Here is a 5199-nt window from a genome sequence, read left to right as displayed (position 1 = left end):
AAAAAATACGACGGTAGCATTTTTGGCAATAGATGGACGAATGACATATCTGTACTAAATCGAATAGTCTGAGGCAGTTTGGCCCGTTTCCGTCCTTTTATGTCATTTCAGGGGAGAAATTCAAAAATAGCCAGATTTACAAGTGGTCGTTTAAAAATAGCGCAGTTTCAAAAGTAATCGAAATTTAGCCACTTTTCATGTAAAGATAAATCTGAGTGAAAACACTGTTCAAAATCCGAAAAATATGCCAGTATATTATGCTGGAGTTCCAGCATAAGTATACTTGAACTCCAGCATATTATACTGCAGTTCCAGGATAAGTATGCTGGAACTCCAGCATAATATGATGGAGTTCCAGCATAAGTAAACTAGAACTCTAGCATAATATACTGGAGTTCCAGCAAAGTATATCGGTCCAGTATAATATGCTGGAAGTTCATACACAAGTGCTCGAATCTCCAGTATATTATGCTGGAACTTTCCGTGTGTTAGAGTTCCAGCATAATATGCTGGAAGTTCATACACAGGTGCACCGAACTCCAGTATATTATGCTGGACCGGTCTCTGTTGCAGCAAAATAGTGGCTATTTTTCATTGACTTGGTAAACGCTGGCTATTTTTGAATGATCAGTCCGAAAACTGGCTAGATCGTGCTATTTTTACCCTTATGTGTCCGGCCGATTGGGGGGCTAACCAGTAGAAATGATACTAGATAACCACTCTAGTGGGCTAGTATTTGGGAATTAACCAGTATGTCCTGAATTTCTATTTTTCAGGATAAAAATATCCTGAATTATATTATCCTGAAGTTAAGATCTTTAGTTTGAAATTTTAAGATAAAATAAGTACTGGCTAATCTTTAAATAGCATCCATAAGAATGACTATTTGTGCACTTGCACGACTAACTGTTTTGGTTGAGCCGAGCAGGTCTTTGGTTAATTAATGGGTCATTAAACATAGTCTTTTGATTGAGTTTTTTTTTTTCGTATACTCCCACTGTCCCAAACTAAGTGATATTTTTTGCTTTCCGAGATTCAAGTTTTTTATTTTGATCGTGCATTTGGACATATAATATTTTAGTTTTTCAAAATAAAGTTTACATATTTGAAAACTACGTAAAAAGTATAAATTATAATAATTAATAACTCAAAATATTTAAAAGATGAAAAAATTACGATCACAAAAAAGTTGTTTGACTCTCAAAATTCGAATATCTTCACATAAATTGGGACGGCGAGAGTACATTTTTTCTCCCGAAAAATGGAAAAATTCCTCATATATTTGTTAGGTTTTTGTCCTTATTATTTTTACCATATTTGATTTTCCTATCCGATGAAGGAAGGACAACATATTTACCATAATTATTTTTCCTTTTACGAAAAAAAAATATAATTCTTTCTTATTTGGTTAGTCCTTTTTGTTGGAGAAAAATGTTTGAACTTCTATAAATTGAGGATCTTTGTTTCTTATTCAGTAGTATCCACAATGTAGCCATATGGGGCTTGAGAGACTTGTTTAAGAGGAAAACTTTTCGAGACGAGTGTTAGTGTGTCACTTGTGTTTGCCTCTTTGTGAGGTTGTTCTCTCGATATATTGTACTCTCTTTTTATATAGTGGATTGCTCATCTCCACCGTGGACGTAGGTCAATTGACCGAACCACGTTAAATGTTTGTGTCACTTTTGATATATTTTTCTTTTGTTGTTTGATTTATCATTATTGAAAGTTTACTTTACTAGCTTCTGCATGACACGTGATTATTTCAATCCTAACAATATTCTATTTATGTAGTTTCTAAAGCGTTTCTATTTGATATTTTTTTTATGCTAATGTTAGCAAGTTGATAGAAGTAGTTAGAAAATTAAGGAACAGACAGTGGAGTTTGCGTTTGGAAGTGATCATGAAATACTTGAAAGAAGAGAATGTTAGAATTTCATGGAAATAGGAAGGAAGAGTGAAATGAATCAATCAGTTTCTGTTTATGACACAATAATATGCATAGCAGATAGTAGATAGCTCTACTTCATGAACCATATTGCAAATATATATAAGGGTAAGTATATTTCTCTCTCTGCCTTTCTGTTCTGAAAACATGTCAGAGAAGAACAGTAAGAGAGTAAAATCAAGAAGAGAAAAGAATAATGACGTAAGAAGTAAGTATACACAGACGTGCATGAGAGAAACTGAGAAGGAAAGCGTGTCATTTGTATTTTTCATTTCATCTTCGACCTGTAATTCGCCTTTTAATTTGGACATCTCGTTTCTCTCTCTTTCCCTTCAAGTTTGTCTTATCTGATGGCGACGAGTACATACATTACGAATTGATTTTTATGAATTTCTATTATAATTCAACTTAATACTCCAATGGATAAGTTTTGAGCTAAATATTCTTATGCGTTTAGTCAATCTCTTAATATAAATACAGAGTTTTGGCAAAAGTTATTTGACTCACGTGAACCCAAATCAAATAATTTACTATAGATCCTCCTTCCCATAAAATAGAAATTTATTTAAGATATATGTATTGACAATCAAATTATTTATTTTCGTATATTGTGTTTAGAAGCGGATTTAGAATTTAGAATTAATGAGTTCCTATAATAACCTCAAGTAATTATTTAGTATAAAATGATAGTAACTAGGAGTGAACGTGAAAAGTGATATTACTTTGATATATATAAGTCGAAATTTCTTGGTTAGGTGGCTATTTTAATGGTACTATTAGAGAAAAGTCGTACAAAAACAATCCGAATATTTGGTACATGAGTAAGATATTATGGAGGAGTACGTAAGAGTACTCAATTAAGAGAGTCGTCAATATTATTGTACTAAGTTGTGTGATGAGGGAGGGAGGGAGGGGTACTCGTACAATAAGAGATTGTCAGAGTCCCATCATTGTCTCAATAATATATATATATATATATATATATTCTTCTGCAGTATAATATACAGTGAGTAAGCTTTTAAAATGCAGAAGTTCCCCAGTCATGACGTTTCCCTCACCTACCTTCTTCTGGGATTTTCTCGTTTTACTTCTTCCTTTCCTTTTCTGGGATATTGAAAGACCTTTGGTGTGTGGAGGAGTATACTGTTTATATACATTATGGGTGGTTTGCTTTGAGTTTTACAATTCTTGTATAATATATATGTCTATGTAAACATCTTCGCTTAAACTCAATTAATTGCATTAATGGGCGCTCTAACCAACTGAGCTACGTACGAGAGCTTAGTACTCTCTTGTTTCAGTTCAAAATAATTAATCTCTTATTTATGAATTTGTTATAAAATTCAAATATAGCTACGAATGGTAAATTTACTGAAAGTAAAGCTACGAATGGTAAATATAGATCATATGTTTGATGCGTCGCGTAATTTTTCCTTTATTGAACACAGCACATCTTAACCCAAATCATCTCAACCATATAAAGTTGGGCTAATTTTTAGTTCAAATTGATCCATGAGTAACTTTGTCAAAATATTTCAGAATATGTTGTTTATGACCGTAACAAAAGAAAAAAGTTGTATTTTATAATTATACAATCTATAATAAAACAACACATATCAATTAAATCTTGGTAAGAATTGGGCTGGTTGGGCTATGACCCAAATGTTAGTCCATGTTGACCCAATCAATTTTCGTCCGAGTAACTTTTGAACGGGTTAATGACCCATCCTTTTATTGACTCAACCTATTTTGACCCGCCAAAGATGAGCACAACCCGCAAAGTTGACAGCCCTAGTGTCGTCACATACTATGAGTTAATTAACTCAATGGTGAATGAGGTGTATATTAGTGCATATGCGAAAATTTTGTACGGATTTATATGGAGAAGGAACGAAAAGGGCATTCCAAAAGGCAACAGTACTTTTTTGGTATTGCACGAAAGAAAAGAAATTCCATTACTTTATGGAGAGTTGAAGAAAAGTTCATTTACATCCTCTAGCATTTAATCCTATCTTCTTTTTCTCATTTTCAGCACTACAAATAACAAAGATTTGAAAACAGCTTTTTCTTCCATCTTTTACAAAAGGAGTCTGATACACTTCTTTTAGGAATTGCCATACCATGAAATTCGCCTTTCTCATGAAGTACACTGCCAAACTAATCATCAGTTTCTTTACATCATCAAACAAATAAAAAGCTAGTTTCGTCATTTGATCAGCTGCCACCTAAATTAGAAATTAACTCAAATGCTGAAGAAAATATAAAAAAAAGTAGCAAAAAGAAACTAGTTAGAGGTTCTCTTGTCACAATATATATGTGCTCATGGATTGGTGCAACATTGGGTGTAGGTAAGTTTTTGAAGGGAAATATTTTACTATGGTCATCCAAGAAAGATTATAATACAAAAGTCAAAGAAAGATTATAATAAAACTAAAACAAGAACCGGGAGGCTCAGTACTTCAACTAGTCTCCATGTTCCTCGAATGGATCTCTTAGTTGTTGAGAAGGTTGCCCGAAAGCGGTATATAAGGCGTACCCAGTAAAACTTACAAGTAAACCAGATATAAAGATGGCGACTAGGGTTGTTGTTTCCATTCTTATCATATTTATAAAAATTCAAGACCCCAATGGATCTATGATAGGATCGTTTATTTACAACGGAATGGTATACAAAGTCAACGGATCTCAATGAATACAATAGGACTTATGGCTACACAAACTGTTGAAAACAGTTCTAGATCTTGTCCAAGACAAACTGCGGTAGGAGATTTATTAAAACTATTGAATTCGGAATATGGCAAAGTAGCTCCTGGGTGGGGAACTACTCCTTTGATGGGTTTCGCAATGGCCTTATTTGCGGTATTTCTATCTATTATTTTGGAGATTTATAATTCTTCCGTTTTATTGGATGGAATTTCAATGAATTAGATCTATAAGAACCGCAAAGTTCTTGCTTTTGAGTCCAAAATGAATCATTTAGAGCTCCGATTTCTAGTCTATCCTAATTTCTTTTGGTAGTTCGATTGTGGAATTTCTTTGTTTCTGTATTTCCGGAGTATGAGTGTGTGACTTGTTATAATTGATCATATTGATAGTACAGAGAATGGGTTTGTCATCTTGATAGAGATGGTTCTACTTTGTTAGATATTTATTCTAGTATTTAGAACACGAAATAGATTAAGAAATATTTGAACTATGATTCATACTTAATATTCAGACCTCGTGTATAAAATAAACCAAATTTGATACCTGAA

Source organism: Nicotiana attenuata, unplaced genomic scaffold, assembly GCF_001879085.1.
Source record: "Nicotiana attenuata strain UT unplaced genomic scaffold, NIATTr2, whole genome shotgun sequence".
Classification (NCBI taxonomy): Eukaryota; Viridiplantae; Streptophyta; class Magnoliopsida; order Solanales; family Solanaceae; genus Nicotiana; species Nicotiana attenuata.
Note: the sequence above shows the minus strand (reverse complement) of the source record.